Source organism: Athene cunicularia (assembly GCF_003259725.1).
Source record: "Athene cunicularia isolate RWA chromosome Z unlocalized genomic scaffold, athCun1 chrZ_part1, whole genome shotgun sequence".
In the NCBI taxonomy this organism is placed as follows: Eukaryota; Metazoa; Chordata; class Aves; order Strigiformes; family Strigidae; genus Athene; species Athene cunicularia.
This window is the reverse complement of record NW_020799142.1, coordinates 31,077,720-31,086,397: the sequence shown is the minus strand read 5'-3', so window position 1 is coordinate 31,086,397 and position 8,678 is coordinate 31,077,720.

The following is an 8,678-nucleotide window of genomic DNA, read 5'->3' as shown; positions in this document are numbered from 1 at the left end:
AACCGTTACAGTAAGAATCTTGCCTCTATCACTAAGGCAGTAAAGTTATATAAATATTTTAACAGGTATTTCTATTGTGGTGCTTGGAGAAATTACTCACTGAAATGCTTAAAATGAACATGTGGGGAGTCCATCAAACTGAATGTAACGCATAGTGGTTTGAATCACAAGAGTAAGAAACAATAAAATTTTGGTCGGGCTTTTCTGAGAGGTGGTAAAACAGCTTTAAACAATTTTTCACTCTGACTTGCTATAGGGCTACTCAGCAAATAAATGCTTATCAGAACTTTATGCATAGGATTATAATGAGAAAGGCATTGTATGGGTCTAAGGGTCTTATGGGAACTCTATGGGAACATAACGTCACATACCTAAATGTATCTTAATTGGACATGGGAGATTCTTTTCATACAGAATGTTATAAGCTAATTTTCTTATTTAAATTAATTTTTATTTACCAGTTGAAAAAATAACAGATCCTTCTTGTGGCATTTACTATTTTTTAGTATTTTCCAGGAGGGAAAAAAAAAAAAAGTACACCAAACTAACCAACTGACCTCTTTCGACTTGGTAAGCATACAGCGAAGTAGAAAACTTTAATGTTTATGACTCTTTAAACTCTGTAGTTTTCTACCATGTGCTTTCAAATAATAAAAAATTATTCATTGTACAGTTAGTAGAATAGGTAACCGTTATTAGATAGAACATGTAAACATTATAATTAGTTTTTCTATGATTCCACTTTTTTTTTTTTTTTTTCTGTTTCTCCCAAATTTTCTTCCAAAAACCTATAGTGCTCTTCTCGGTCTTTTGTCCAAATTAACTCTTGTGTAGGAATGGAAATCTGACTTGAGTGAGCATAGTTACACTGTCATGTCAATATATAAGCCTGATACTGAGACGTAGAACCTCAGATAGACATTTAACAAACATCAAATGATTCTGCGCTTGACTAAAGCCAAACAAACATTTGAAAAATACTGCAATTTTTGTTTTGTGTATGTGACATCTAATAGTGTTACATTTACTGTTGAAGAGAAGAAGCAGAGATATCAAGATGCTATGCAAGATGTCTGTGACAGAACCACATATTGAAAGTGCCAGAATAGTACTTTAAACATTCTTAAATACCATAAATACTGTTAGTTGTGCTGATATTGAAGGTTCACAGGTCTCTCAATTTTAGTTGGAAATTTCTGATTGTAAGTACTCACAAGGACTGTTAAATTATGAAACACTTCATTTCCTTTCAATGTAATTTGATTGTGTTTTACACTTAAATTATACAATAGTATTGTTATCATAGTTGTCCTCAAGGGAATAATTTAAATGGAAGAGATAAAATTATTTTTAAAAGACACAATTATCAAACGTGGTAGAACTTTATATGGAGAAGATTACTTTTTTATTCAGAAATGCCCAAGGCAGGCCAAGACAGAAAAATATAATAGTGGAAAAGTAATGACACAATATGATTACTGAACATCCATATTGTTACAGAAGGTCTGGTTTATCTTTGAAAGTAAAGGGAAAATATAAAAAATATAAATATCCTTCAGTATGCTGTCTAACAAACTGGGAAACCAGTACAGAAAAGTGTTTTCTGCAATATTTGAAGACTTCCCATGTCTACCATCATTTTCTTCTCTTTTTGGATGTATCTGTGACCTCAGATTTAGCACTGCTGAGTTTTTGAACTACTTTCTTTAAAGTCTATATGAGTGAAAAATACCTTTTCCTTAAAAAAAAAAAAAAAAAAAAAAATCAGTTGTTTCAAAGTCACTTTTTATTTGGAAAAAAAAGCAACAACAACAACAAAAACAACCACCCACAAAAAATAAACACACAACAAAAACTCTACAGGTTTTAAAGGATATTCAATTTGGACCATGTGTTTTCATACCCAAGCTAAATTGCAGTAAATGTCATTGTTTGCTAATGGTGTTACTCACTTTTAGGTATGAAAATACATACCTTCCCAAGTGATTGTATTGCTTAGGCACTCATTGGTTTTAAGATGCAGTCAGATCTGTGTTGCATTAACTAGATACATGAAACTTGCTTAATATATGTCACAGAATCACAGAATCGTCTAGGTTGCAAAAGACCTTGGAGATCATCCAGTCCAACCATTAACCTAACACTGACAGTTCCCAACTACACCAGATCCCTCAGCGCTGTGTCGACCCTACACTTGAACACCTCCAGGGATGGGGACTCCACCACCTCCCTGGGCAGCCCATTCCAACGCCCAACAACCCCTTCAGTACACAACAAAAACTCCTTCAATAAAATGTGAGTTTAACTTCATCTTGCATTTTGGCAAGGGTAGTTCATCAACATTTACACACTTTTATGAAAAAAAAACCCAATTCAAAATACTTGTGTGTGCGTGTATATAATTTAGAATAGCCAATAAAAGTGGAGGAGTAAGTAGGTAGAAAGAAACAATAAAACAAGCCAAATCAAATTTTGCTAAATGAAATTTATTTTTTAAAGAAGTTATGTGATAACGAAATAATGTGGAAGCATCTCAGGGCTTCAGGCTCAATTACCAGTGGAAAATTAATCCTCTGGAGAAATTCAAATTCAGATTCAATTCCAAATTGGTGATATTGTACAGAACTCAAAATAAAACTGATAATGGACAGTTTGAAAGCTTCAATTGTATTCCAGGACTTTCAAGATCTGATTAATATGATACATAGAAGGTGTAAGTTGAATACTTAAACAGAAGATATATTTTTTTAAAAAAGGCAATGGAGAATTATTTTTAAAAATGCAATTTTCATTACTTCTTATACATTGAGATCCCCACTTTATTAATTTATTGAAAATAAATGGTAGAACAATCCACCAATATTCCAGCTGGTCAAAAATTTTTAGCAAAAATATAGAGTAGAATAAAATTAGGAGGTACTTATTAGAGTTCAGCAAAGATAGACTGAGTTTATCACCACAGGAAGGAAGAGATTAATCTGTGTTTAAGAGAAAAACCTGACAAGTAAAGGAAGTAGCATTTTCAGGGTAAAGAAAGGTAGACATTCCATGATTTGCTATGAACCACTGAACAGGAGATTAATCTATGTCCATCTATCAGGAAGACTGATGGTGCTCCACTGCTCGTTAATACCAGGTCTTTTTTCATCCAGAGAGTTGTCTTTGTGATGTGCATTTTATGGCTCTACAACTTTCCAAGGTTACTGTATTTACGATAGATAATAATTTGCCAGTTCTACTTCTGTTACTTGAAGTACTGATCATTCTACCCTAAAATTACAAATTAATAGCTATCAGTATCTACTGGCCATACTTTGAACTTATAGAAATAGACTGGGAGTAGGGCGTTCTCTCAAAGGTAACCTTAATCTGTTAATACGGTAACAGTGGATTTATCTAGCTGGAAAATACAAATACAAAAAATATTGTTATTAGAGAAAAATATTCTAAATGGTTGCAAGCGTAAAACAGAAAAATGAAAACTAAAAATACCCAACAAAATCAAGGCTTGCTTCTCACTATCACATTCAACCTGTTACAACAATATGGTCTGTACTTTTGTCTTTGGCCAGATATACGTTAGAGCTAAATCTGGTTTTGACAGCAGCATGATCATGAGCCACTGAAGTCAGTAAAAAATTATTCTTTATTTCATCTATTTCCCCAGATAGGAAGATTATAACATCGTTTGAATGAAATATCTTGAAAGAAATTTTAGTCAAAGCTTGTGGTTGTCTTTCTCTGTTCCTGGGGGTAAACTTTGCATAATCCATGGAAGGTCAAGAGTTTAGAAGACTGGAAGGCAGCTGTTTACACAAGTGGTCAGTTTCCAGCTTTCTGCTCTATAGGAACAGTTAGATTCCTTTTTCCCAGAATTCTTATATCTTTTGCTTTATTTCCAGCTATGCTGCACCAGAACCCATCACACAGTTTTCCAACTGCAGTGTAAAGTGCTATAAATGAATTCAGCATTCTATTTATTTATTTATTTTTAAAATCCAAATTATGATAATTGTATTTTGGGCTCAAGTAATGCCAGTGGCTTTTGTGCATGTCAGACCAAGTGGATTTTGAGTCTAAGACAAAATTATTTTATTGCTGGGGCTCTTATTTACAAGATTTAGATCCAGAGGTTGCTTTCACTCTCGAATTGCAAATAATATAGAATCAAGAGGCTTTTTAGATAACTCTTAATGTAGTAATTTCATATAGGATATTAAGAAATTATGTTCTGTAGATGTTCTACTTACCAAAATATTACCATTTTATGTGGCAAATACTATCTGACTTCTGAACCAGATTTTTTTTTTTTTTTTTTTTTTTTTTTTTTTTTTTTTTTTTTTTTTTTTTTAAGGGGAAAGGGGTTTGGTTATCTGTGTTCAATCGATATAAATTATTTTCTACTCGTGAAGTATCACATAAAAATACCGGATTCCTGAATCAATCTTATAAAAGTTCATACAGTTATGTTTTTCATCAGTGATCCAGTAAAGTAAAATGGATCCTTTTTCCCCAAATTGTAACAGTAGTATCATTCAGGTTTTGATATCCAATTCACCTTAAATTGATGCTTTAGGTCCTTTTATTGTGAATCTCATGAAATTGAAAAGAAAAAAAACAAAACAAACACAGAAGTTTGGAATAAACATATACTTGTTAGAGTTCCCATTATTTATAGTGGTTTGATGGAAAATGGCTGAGTACAGACAAATAATAGGAGGCTGAAATCACTGCTTTTGGCACTTACTCTTTTCATAATCTTCCTCTTTTCAGTATTTATACACTTTTCTAAGAAAGTGTATAACAAGTGTAAAGTGTATAACTTTTCTAAGAAAGTGTATAAAAAGTGTATAACAACCTGTGATTTGTTCGCCCTGTGAATTGTGTTAATGTTATCCGTGATGCACTTCAGCATTTTGTAAGGATTTTGTTTCCACCTCCAGAAGATACCAAAAGCAATCCATACTTCAGCTTTGCCAAGTTTAAGTTCAGTTTAAGGCAAAGCTAAGTGATGACCTCCGTAACAAAAAGGTTTTTTATAAATAAAGTCAAATCCATAATATCAGATGCACTGATTATGGGATGAAGTTGTATAAGTTTATCATAAAATTATTATAAAGCTGTTAACACAGGCTGAATGCATGGCGTTGGAACATATTTTGCTTCTGGCTGGCTAATGTTCATAGCTGTGTTATTTATTATAGAAAAACAGTTTCAACCAGTATGAAGATATTTACAGTTTTAAAGAAAATTATTCTTACATCAGTAGCTTTCTTTCTTTTTTTTTTTTTCTTTTTTTTTTTTTTTTTTTTTTTTTTTTTTAAGTGATAACTTTCACATGATTTGTAGATTTGGGCACTGAAGTAAAAAAAATATAATCAATTATTCATGCAGATTTATTTTTCGGCATTGCTGAGAGGTAGTTGTATTAACCTAAGGAAGCACTGGTATCTTGTATAGTCTTTTCCAAGTTTGATTTTCTGTTACTGGTAGTTTTGGATTTAATATAAATTTGTCAGTGATTGAACACAACTTTCCTTTTGTGTCACATTTTTCAGTGTGGTAATGTTTGGTATGGATGGACTGTCTGCAGCATTCAGTGATGCTAGACTAAGTCGCTTCTTTGTTATTCACGTATGGGATTACTCTCCTGTCAGTTTACATTATTAGCATCTCTGTGAAGAACATACCCGTGCAATAAGGATTCTTCCGCAAAATATCAGACTCAGATATGACAAACATTCTTAAATCAAATCTCCCACATTTAAGGGTTTCTAATGAAATGAACATAGGTGAAATGGGGACAGATTTAAAAAAAAAAAAATAGAAAACCACACAATGCCACAACCAACAAAAAACACAACAACAAAAACAAACAAACAAAACCCCTTATTGTTCATTTCAAACTGTAACAATTCTTATACAGTTGAGAAGAAATAGAATGTTTTCTGTCTGCTGTCCAGAAAAAACTAAAACTGCTTGTGATTTCCTAAGTGCAGTTTACAGATGAATCTGGACTAAGGTTCAGCAAATACAGGTGCTTTGTCTGTGCAAAGTTTATCTTGCCTAAGCTTATCTCTTCAGAGCAGAGGAGGTTGTCAACATTTTTAAGAAAAATCTATAGCAAGCTAAAGTCCATGAGGGAATCATAGCTTTAATAAGAAGCAGCTGGGTAGCCTGAAAAATCTATTTGATTTAACAAAGGACAGAAAAATATGTTAATACTAAGGCATAAGGCTTGACATGGGGTGCTGAAGCCCTACAGCAGTTTATAAACCAAGCCTGAAAAAAAAAAATCAATGACTTACCCCTAAGTGTTCAAATCACTGTATATGGGTTTTACTCATATGAATCCTAACAGTCAATAGGATTTCCATATATCCCCAAACCATGCTTTGAAAATGTACTTCTTATCCAGAGCCGTCTGAAGCTGATGGGAAAAAAAAAAAATATTCCTCTTGATTTCACTGTGCAGTGAATAGGCCACTTATGAAGATCATATCTTTTCCAGGCAACATCCCTGAAAAATCCATTATAGGACAGATATTTTAGTAGGGAAAGAAAGATTAGAGAGTTTAAAAGCAAAAGTGACCATGCTTTTCTTCGACATGAAAGGAAGGGTTTTGTTAACGAAAGGATGTTTGTTAGGCCAATGCAAAAGTTGTAACGAGTTTTTATGAGTAAAAAGTATGGGAGGTATGGCAATGAAATAATACAAATTAACTACTAGATTATAACAAACTTTCTGTTTTCCATTAAACAACAAGAAGGGGAACAAAAGTTATACACTTAGGAAGATGCAGAATTCCTTTATGAAAGATAAAAATTCTGTTCTCTGTTCTGATACTTTATATCCTGACACTGCTTTCTATTATTTCTGTTATTCTACAGAAAGAACAAACAAACTTTTTTTTTTTTTTTTCCTTGACTTTTATGTAAAAAAAACCCACAAAACTTACATGGAACTACCCTGTTCTTGTATATGTGTCTTAACTCTTATTACAGTCTGCCAGTTCTTTCACAGTTCATACGAGGATTCCTTGGGAGACTTAATAGGAGGGTAGTGGGAAGGATGTCCCTGTAAACATTGTTCAGAGACGCTCACATGGCAAGACTTACTATGGTTCTCTGCTTGTCCAATCTGAATCATGATTGCAACCAACCCCAATTCTATAGCTTTTTATACTGTTAGTCAATGTTAAAAAAAAAAAAAAAATCACCTCCTCCTTGGTTAAGCACCTGTAATTTAACACATCTGGCTGATATATTTTCCATTGATTAGTTGTTGCTAAATGACACCAGGTTTGTTTGAATGTAATATCATCATTATATAGTTTACAGGTTTTTTCCCCCAGCATTTTGTAACCCTTGCAGATTTATTCCCTCTGACTAAAACGGCTAGAAGCTCAGTTAAAATAGCGGAAAGCAATTTGAATGTTAGGAACATTCAGTGAGTGCCTGTGCTTAATATTGGATGAATCCTCAGACAAGATGAAGAATTAACCACTACAGATGTATTGGGCTCCACCTGGAAAAGCTTCATTCACACTCACTGGGACAGCAAAAATGACTGAGAATCGTAAAATAAGGTATAGAGACGTGCTTTCTTTTATCAGCTGTAAATATCTACACATGATTTCACCTCCTGATCTTTTTTTAATAATTATAAAATTAGGTAAGAGGAATCCTACCTTATGTTCCTACTTTTAAAATTGTAATTGAGGACACCACCGTCCATGTGGCATCCAACCATGCCACAACTGAAAACACGAGACAGTGGCTTAAAACCATCTCTGGGACTGTGTCTTAACCACAGCTCAACTGCTTTCTCTCTCCACCCATCGTGTTTATTCCAGAGTTGCCCTTGTATATGGCAGAAGGGGTTCCTTCTTCCCAATTCTTTTTCATTTTTCTACAGCTTGATGGATTGGGATTCAAACTGCAGCTTCCCGTTAGCTGCAGTGTCATCTGTTACTTCTCACCCTTGCTTCATCTGCTTTGTTTCTTCTGGAAGGAAAGGCCATGAAACTGTTTCACGTCCAAATGAAATTAGGTGTCTAAATCTGTGCAGTTATTGTTTATAATGGAAGCTGCTGTAAAGAAAATAGGCTTGTTTGTCAGGGACTGAAAGATGTGGCCGTGATGATTTACAAGTGCAAACTCAACATTCTGCTAGGCTTTTGGTTTGTATTAATTGGGGATACAGATTTACAGGAGAAAATAAAGATCTGTTTCCACTGATATTTAGTACCAGTCACCTCTTTGGCAATGGCAGTCATTGCTTGTGTGATGTACACATTGTTCTACTTAATTTATACATTTTGAATCTAATTCACTGTACAATTCGCATAGTAAACTCTCAGCTTTCCTATTCCTATTTCCGGGTGTCTTATTCCTATTTTTTAAGTGGTTGTATTCTTTATACTTTCCATATTTTCTGTAGATGTACTTCTCCAATAAGATTAATCAACTATATATTGCAAGTCACAATAATAGTGAATACTCTCTTACAGATTCCGCAGAGCATTTTTCTTCCATTTTTCTTGTTTAGATTTTGGGGTGGATAATCTCAAGATGATAGAATACCTTGTGTGTCACTGAAATGAGTATTTTGTAGTGATCATTTCCCTGTGTGCATAATACAAGTAAAATGAGATTTGTGCTTTGAAAAGGGGGGG